Source organism: Vigna umbellata, chromosome 2 (genome assembly GCF_029865625.1).
Source record: "Vigna umbellata cultivar VRB3 chromosome 2, Vumbellata_1.0, whole genome shotgun sequence".
Taxonomy (NCBI): Eukaryota; Viridiplantae; Streptophyta; class Magnoliopsida; order Fabales; family Fabaceae; genus Vigna; species Vigna umbellata.
Genome location: NC_142166.1, coordinates 349,321 through 359,071, shown reverse-complemented (window position 1 = coordinate 359,071; position 9,751 = coordinate 349,321). Strand labels below are relative to the sequence as shown.

At 26.2% G+C, this 9,751-nt stretch overlaps 1 pseudogene; it reads right to left on the bottom strand.

The window, feature by feature from the left end:
• Positions 1–3,857: 3,857 nt before the first annotated feature.
• LOC124829352 (E3 ubiquitin-protein ligase PUB23 pseudogene) lies at positions 3,858–5,375 on the bottom strand (annotated as a pseudogene).
• Between the last annotated feature and the right edge of the window lie 4,376 nt (positions 5,376–9,751).

The window sequence follows — 9,751 nt, the reverse complement described above, 5'->3', positions numbered from 1 at the left end:
CATACTTAATTTGTCTTTCTAATAAAACGGATGTTAACATTAATTTTATCTTCAATGAATGTCAATATCAGTTTCACTTTTAACAGATGTGGAAATCTGTCAACGGATGTGACCACATCCGTAAACTAAAAAATATCAAAGAAAAAAAAAACCTTAACGGATGGAGTACATTCGTTTAACTAATGAAAAATATTATAATAATTCATTAAATAATAATATATAAATTAAAATGATAATAATTATTTTATTAAATAAAATAAAATTAATTTATATATAATTATGAAATAAATTTAAAATAAAATTAAATAATATTTATATATTAATTTAAAATATAATAAATTAATAAACTAAAAAATAAAAATAAAAACTTAACGGATGTGGTTTAACTAATAACATAAAAAATATTTTAATATTAAATTAATAATAATTATTTAATTAAATAAAATAAAATTGATTTATATATAATTATGTAATAAATTTAAAATAAAATTAAATAATATTTATATATTAATTTAAAATATAATAAATTAATAAACAAAAAAAAAGATGTGACCATATCTGTTTAACTAATAATATAAAAAATATTATAATAATTAATTAAATAATACTATATAAATTAAATTAATAATAATTATTTTATTAAATAAAATAAAATTATTTTATATATAATCATGTAATAAATTTAAAAGAAAATTAAATAATATTTTTATATTGAATTAAAATATAATAAATTAATAAACTAAAAACTAAAAAAAACTTAATGGATGTGATCACATATTAACTAATTATATAAAAAATATTAAATAAACTTTTCAAATGTCATCACATGTATCAATTTAACACATGTATAATGACTTGTCTAAGCAATATATTTTATAGTAGAACATCATTAAACAACTCAACAAAATTTTAATGTCGTTTCATTGGTTAAATTCACTTATTTATGAAGTTGGAGGATTAAATTGTCTCAGACTAATTCTAATTTTTTTTTATAAAAGTTAAGGGATCAAAATTATATTTAATTATTTTCAATACAACGATGAACTCTATAAAAAAACATTTTTCACTTTAATTTAAAAAAAAAATCGTTTATTTCTTTCAATTTTTCACCGTTGGGTTTCAACTTGTGACTCGTTGTTCCCCTTGTTTTGGGCCCAAGCTATTGTATGCGAGTGTTGCTCCTTCCACCACCACACCTTTCTCCCTCCACCTCCCCAATTTATTTTAATTCCAATTATATCCTTAGATTAAAATTTTTTACTTTTACTATTTTAATTTATTTCAAATTTAGTTCTCCTATTTTACTCCTGCACCCAATCTTTCCATCTCTCATTTTCGTTTAATAATTTGTCTTTCGTTTTACTCTACAACCCAATCTGTCTTCTCCGTTTCACTTCTCCTCCTCCGTTTCTTTCTTCTTCAATTCCTTTACATTATTAAAATACATTAAAAATATATTCAAAAATAATAAATCAAAACATTTAAATTAAATTATTAAAATATTTCCAAAATAAAGAATAAACTAATAAAAGAAACCCTAAAATAAAAAACGTAACTTTTAAACGGAGGTGACATCCTTCAACGGATGTCAACATCCGTTTAAGAAAAAATGGATGTCGACATCCGTTTTACCTTAAACGGATGTTGACATCCGTTGAAGGATTTTGACATCCGTTGAAGGATGTCTTAAAGTTTACTTTTTTATTTTAGAGTTTTATTTGAAGGTTTATTTGAATACGCACCTTGAGGAAGCAACACACACTGCACCACTCCACACACTGCACTACTCCACACACTACACTACGAGAGCGACACTGCACCACGAGAGGGAGACTGCTTGATAATTCTTTCCACCACCACCAACCTTTGCAACTTGTAAAAGAAAAAGAGGAAGAAATATAATGTTAAAATGAAAGAAAAATATTTTACTCATGTACGGGACACTATAATAGGTTATTAGTGGAATAGGTTGTGAATGGGTAAAAGTAAAACATAACCCTAAAAATAAAATTTTACTTAGGGGCAAAATAGTAAATGGGAGGTGGAGAGAGAAATGTGTGGTGGTGGAGGGAGCAACACCCATTGTATGCTTAAGCCATTGACGAGCCTACATCCAATAACATGTGAAAAGAGTTTAGTCAAATGTAAACTCTACAACCATGAGTTTTCATTTGTTTTTTAGTTGAATATTTTTCAAACTATGTGGTTTTGGGTACAAGTTCCATTGGGCTGACTCTATTATGGCCATTCATTCTACAAAGAAGGCCGAATCATCTTGTTTATCATGAACATACCAATTTATGATATGATATTGATGGGAGAGTTGAGATCAAGAGTTGACTTCATTAAGTTTATTGATTATTCATGGAACCCTATCTAGTATTCTAAACTATTTTAAACATCTTAGTGTTAAGAGTTTATGATTTAGATAGAAATAGAGGACAATTTAATTTATTTTATATTAAAATAAAATATAATTAGATATATTATTAAAATGAATGCAAAAATATCATTTTTATACCACATTCAAAAATAAATAATAATAATAAATTTATGAAAACAAAATATATTTTTTATATAAAGGTGATAACTATATATAATAAGAAAACATATTAACAAAATAAATAAAAATAATAATACAAATATTTAAAAACTGAATACTTAATTATATATAATATTTTATTCTAATACTCTAAGAATTGAAATAAAAATAAAACATTGAGTATCATCATCTGATCCATTCATAGTGAAAATATGTTTAATAATTAATAGTTATTGAATTGAAATATTAAATAGTTGACATTTTTTAAAATCGTGAGTAATACGCTAACAACTCTAATATATTGACGGATAGTTAATTGAATATTAAATTATGTGGAAAATTTGATAAACAAGTAACGTAATTGCGTTTCTTTAGTAACCCGGTCAAATGTAAGGTGGTAATAACGACTTTCTACAAATTTATTTAAATTTGGATCTTACGCTAATTTTATCTTCATTAACTGTCACTTTTAGTAAGGTTTTTTTATAATCACAATCTTAACCTAAAAATTTAATACACATTATCCTTGAACATGCAAAGGCAACTGGGTTATATACACTTCAATCACGAAGCTGTGTCGAAGAAAATGGGTCACAGAAACACTCAAAATTTCATGATATCATTTATCTTCCTTGATGAGTAAACTTAGATTCAGCAGCTTTAACAATTAATGAAAGATGACCAGATAATATTGTTTTTAGAAATTCAAATTAATAAAAATAAGATTTCAATTTTAATTGATAACCTAAAATAAAGGTATTAGATAATGAGATTGATCTATACAACATATATGTGTATTTCTAATCTCTTCATTACTAAACTTACTAAAAGCATTGATATTTAAATGTATTCAACTAATTGATACTCACTTAAACATCCACAAAAGTAATTAGTTTTTTTTTTTTTTTTTTTAAGTTGATAATCACATGGTGCTCCTTTTAGCAGTGAATATTTATAGAATTTTCAAGTCCATAAATGGTAAGAATTTAATTAAAATACATTAACATGATAAATATTGTTATATTATATATAAATTATGATATAATTGAAACAAAATTTGTAATAATTTCTTTTAAAAACATATTTAAAATATGTTCATGGGTGTTTCCAAAAGTAGGTCAAGCAACAAATTTGATTTAAAGCTTACATCAATGGCCCTTTGTCTTTATATCAGTACCAAGTGGATTAGGTAAAACTAATACTTCAACATTGAAACATCATGTATAGCTAAAAGCTCAGCACAACCAACCAAAATCAATCTCACCTTTTCTGTGGGTCAAAGCATATGAAAGAATTAATGCACATGACAATCCAGTGAAAACTTAATTACAGCTCTTGTGCTTAATGTTCACAAACATGGATACTGGGATTCATTTTCCATTCACAACGCTTGAGAGGTTCATTGACATATATATAATTCCACGATAAACAGCAGAACATCATGGACAAGAACAAACATATATTTCAATACTTTAACCTTGATAAATGACAAAGCCATGAGATCATGGATAAGATGCAAGCAAAGGAAGAGGAATGCATGTGGAGTTCCTCCAGACTAGAGAGTGCAATTTGAGTGTCTCCTTTGCCCTTTCTTTGGCCTTGAAACAACCCTCAACTTGAAGCACCAAGCACAACTTTGACACTGCTCCAAACAGCAGCATTTCATGAAGAACTCTTGGGGTGGCTGAATACCTACAAATGGAGGTCAAAATTTTCACCCCTCTATCACTTGCCACTTGTGAAACCCTCAGAATTTTCTTTGCCACAACAGCAATTCCAGCTCCATGGTTCACCAATTCAGCCCTTCCTTCTGCACAACCGCATAGTTTGTCCAAAGCTATCAACATGAGTTCACATGCTCTCCTATCAGACACGTCAACAAGTAGCTCAACGATGACTAAAACTCCACCACTCTCAACTGCTTTGATCTTGTTCCTGCCCCATGAACACAACTCCACCAGAAGTTTCAAAGCTGCCTTTGAAGCCTCTCGTGAAATCTGATCCCTCAACACTCTAATTATCTCCACAAACAGCTCTGGGGTGACATTGTTCAATTGGGTTGGACTAGCCACCTTAAGTGTTGACTTCAATAGCAAAGTTGTATGACTTCGAGATTGGCACTTTCCAAGCTTCAAGACATGAAGCAAAGACTCCAAAAACTGAATCCCTTCGTTGTTCATCAGTTTTTTAAGCTGAGATTCAGAAGGGTTTAGGTGAAACATGATTTTTATAGCTGCTTCACTCATACCGGTTGAATTTATCATCATGGTGGAAGCCAAGAAATCTATTGCCCCTGCAGACTCCAAACAGATTTTGTTACTTTCACTTTCAAGAGCAATATATTGAAGCCTACTAAGACACTTGAGCTGTTTTTCTGGGAACTTCTTTGCCTCTAAGAGAAGTTTGACAATCTCGGTTTGATCAATGGTTGGGTTTGGAGATGAAAAGGTTTCATGTCCAAGGCAGGCATTGTGGTCGCACCAAGCTTGGATCAAACGTCGGAGAGTGTGGTTTGGAGTAAGATCTGTGCGTGACAGTGATTGCCTAGTGACAGGGCAGGTTTTGTTGTTCTTGCATGAAAATAACCATCTCTCTATGTTTTGTCTGTCATATGTGATTCCTGTGTACACTGTCACGGGGTCTCTCATAAGCTGCAATGAAACTGGACAGAGGAAAAGAGCAGGAACCTCCATTTCATCCATCTTTGGTTGGATTGAACTGAGTTCTACCTAAAAAGAAATGACATGAAAGAAATAGTGTTAGCTTTGGTCTTCCTTTGAATTCTATTATGGAAGAGTCAGAGAAAAGAACAATAAATAAATGACAACCATAAATTAGCTACAAAATAAGATGAATACTATAAATATATTATATCAACTCTAAAGTATAAGAATTCACATTTTAATATATTTTCAGTTTTATGATTACAATTTCATATCACGTTATTTTTTATAACAAAATAATGTTGTTTGAGTTAAGGAAGATTATTTATAAACAAGGAAAAAGATAAAAATAATTAATTAATGTAGTTATGTACTAAAAACTTAAGTTAAAAAATACCAACTAAATTAGAATAACGTATTTTTTGTTGTTTATTATTATTAAAATTCGTGAAAATGCATAGATAATATATACATATATATATTTAATGGTCCTATTTAGTGGAAATTGAGTAATTTTAGCACACAATATAGTGAAAGTATAAAAAGTGTGTTTGATAAATCAAAATTTTCGCTTCACTCCCCGTATGGAAACTAACTCACTATTTAAGACAATAATATGGAATAAACATAAATATACTTATTTAATATTTATTTTATCAATAGATGGAGTCACTGATATTAATATCATAATTAAAGTAAGTAGAAGTTCATAGCTAAAACTCATAAACCAATTTGGCACATCATAGACTTGAGACTAGTTAGATTAAAAAAATTATAAATTTTAATATGGTCCAAAATTAAATTTAGTTCACCAAGAATCTGATTTACGTGAGTGTTAGTGGTTAGTCACCAATTCATTATAAAAAAGTATTGAAAACAAACATCCTAACACTGTCGAACAACAACCAACATAATTTGAAAAAAAAAGGGATGGAAGATATCAACGAATCCTCTCCTTTCCATTTCTGATTCTTCCTAATTTCTTTATTCTTAAAATGAAAATCAAAATCTCAATGCATTTAATATGATGTTTCTTTTTTTCATAATCATTTCACTAATTTGAAATTTAGATCAATTAGAAAAAAATAGATCAAAGGAAAATTAATAAAGCTAAAATACTATAATAAGTCCTTTTTACCTGTTTTAGTAACTCTAGTTTATACAAAATTTATTTTATAGTTATAGAGTAGACATTGCAAGAAAACAATATTTTTTTTTATCATTTGATTAAATTTATTGTTAAATCTATTAACTTATTCTTTATCAACATTTAATAATATACGCAAGAGATTTTATCCAATAATAAAAATAATTAAAAGAATGCAAAAATATTGTATTAGGCTTTTTTTAATATATGTAGCATATGTGGAAGACACGTGGTGAGAAAAAAAAAGAAAAAAAAAAGAGTGGTACATAAGGTAGGAATATCTTATACAAGTTGTTGTGAATGATAAGGTCAACACATGGAAATTAAAAGGAAGAGATGGTGATGGTGAAAGTTAAGAGCTTTAACGTGGGAGATAGCATATTAAATGATGAAATATAAAGACCTTCGTTTTTTTCTTTATTACTATACCAGCTCCCGTTGCAAATTGCAATTGCAATTAAGCCCTATTTTGACTTCTGTTTAATTATACTCTCTTTTTTTTTTTTTTCAATTTTGAATGAAAATAAATTGGAGTTTGGTATTCTTTGATCTCTTCTTATGACCTCAATGCGTATATTTTTTACTTTGCTTTTATATACATTAGATTTTTCTACACGTTTTCTTTTGTTACATTTTATTAATTGCCTTCGGCAATGGTGATTTTATTAAATTTTTATGCTGTATCAAATAAATATGAAAATTTTATGTGTATTAAAGTATTATTCTGTTTTAAATTTAAGATACCTTTTGAAGGAAAATTACATGGACTGGGATGTTGTCCAGAAGGTAATACAATAATTTCTCAGGATATTTAATTAATCATGGGGAAAATATAAAAAAAATAAAAGAAATAAATGTGTGTGAAGTCCGAATAGCAACAAATTTAAGTCAAAGAGACGCAGATGTTAAAAAAAGAAAGAAAGAAAAAAATAAAGTGGGTTTGACTAAGGACTTTTCTATCTACAACAACACTTGGATACCAGTGTCATTAGGAATTTGTATATTTCTTCTTTTATAATGTTTGTTATACTTAATAATAGGTATTAATATCTCCATTTATATTACACCCTCATAAAAGAATATAAAAGTTTTGAATTTTTTTTATCAAAAGTGATGTTATTTTAATATATTTCCCCTAATTATATTTTCTTTTTATCATGTTTTTTTACCCTCGTTATGATGTTTTATATTTGGCGTTAGTATCATTACAGTATTTTAAAATATTATTGTATCCATATATTAGTACTTCTTTTATAAGTATTATCTATATTTCGTTAGTATAGGTATCCCTAATTCTTATACATATTTTGAAGATGATTATATAATATAATATATATTACTTATTGTTATTAACATCTTTTTCTTAAACTATATAGAGATACAAAATAATTCTTCTAGTAGTATTATTTACATCAATAAAAATTGTTGTTATTATTATTATTTTTTAACATTTTTACAGCATTTTAATACTATTTATTTTTATAATAATATTTTAATACTGTTGTCAGAGTCCCTTTAAATTACTTTTTCATTAGAGAGGTCTAATTTTAGAGCCAATAATAGTTAGGGATTATTATATTTTTAGGAGATTTTTATTTTCTATTCGCCATATCAAGTGTTTTTTGTGATTTTATGAAGTAAATACAATGCCATTCTTTTTTCTTGTCAGTCAAAATATTTTAATATCAACTTTTAATATACATTTTAAAGTATTATAAATGATGACATTCTCGAACAACTTTATTAGTTTTTCATTCATACCACTAGACTATAATTTTATTTTTATTTTTATCAATCATATTATATTAGTTGTTACTATTTATTTGTAAAAAGAGTTTAATCGGATAATTTTTTATTTTTCTTCAGAATAATTACGTGTCACTTTTTACAAATAAGATAAGAAATTAATGACTGATAATTTATTTTTATGGAAATTAATAGATACTTTTTATAAAAATTATCAACGTCTCAAAATAATTATATTAGTGTAATGAATTTTGTCTAAAAAACTATTAGTATAAAATATTACTAGAAAATAAATACAATACTTTAGATGTTGATAAATTTCTAATTCCATGAGCCTATAAAAAAAAATGGAAGAATTGGGGAATTAAACACGTTCGGCGGTGTGATGTTTTAGAAAAATGATCGGAATGGAATGATTAGAACAATATTATGAATGTGAAGAAATTTAGACGATGTTAATTTAAAATACTTTTGAAGTTAAATCATAGTACTAATGTGACACAATTATAATCTAGAGTATTTTAAATTATTATTATGTCTGATATGATTTTCATTAAAATTGAACCAAAATTATTTTATCCTAACATAATTTCAGTTAAAAATATATTAAACTAAAGTTACGTTACATTAACAATACTTCAACTTAAAAATATTTTATACTAAAATTATATTACTTTAACATAAACTTTTTCTTAACAAAGTAATGTCATGAGTTATTTATACTCTTAATTTTTTCAAATATAAGTAATTTAAAAAAATTGAAGAATTAGGATAGATAATAATTTGTATCCCAATTAAATGAAACGACTTTGTTTGATCTATTTTTCTTTAAAAAAAAATAAAATCATATATATATTTATTACTATTTCTTCGATTTTGTTATTTTTCATTCCAAAAATGAGATAAGGGGTGCTCCTCTGACGCGCTTTGATAGTTACAGGACACTGGAAACCGACAGTGAAAGTATGGTAAGAGATTAGAAACAGTCAAAAAGTGCAACGAAAAATGGGAAAGCATTTAATGCATATGTGGCGCATTGCTGTCACTCAGAAATTCTGAAAACATCAAAAAACTGTATTGGACTTCACACAGTTATAACTTTTTTATTTAAGAAAACTATTATGGTTTTTGGAAAAACTGAAGTTCCAAGAATGTCTTTTCGTTTAATAGTTTTTTATTATTATTTTATTTAAAATTTTAGATATATGTATCAATAAAACCCTTTCAATAATACTGTTTTTTTAAAATATTAAATATTGTAAAAATGTTTGTTCAAGACATTCAATATTTGTATATATCTTAGATAAAGTTTTCAACCTTTTAAGTAACAATATTTTTTTAATACTTCACTTTTAATTTTCATCTTCATAATAAGTTTAGAATTCTTTTTTACTTCACTCTTCAAGATGCATAAATAATTATTTGATACATTATATTTAGGAGTTTTCTGTTAAGCCTATTATACTAATATTGTTTTTTTAATCGGATGTTTTCTTCAAACATAAATTTGAAGTTACTAATATTATAATTTTTCTTTCAAATGATTAAAATATACTTTGCGACTAAGGTTGAGTATTTTTGTCTAACAATTAAAAAAATATTGTTCTTATTGATTTTTTAAGTTGAGTAAGACAATCTCCATCAATTTTCTCT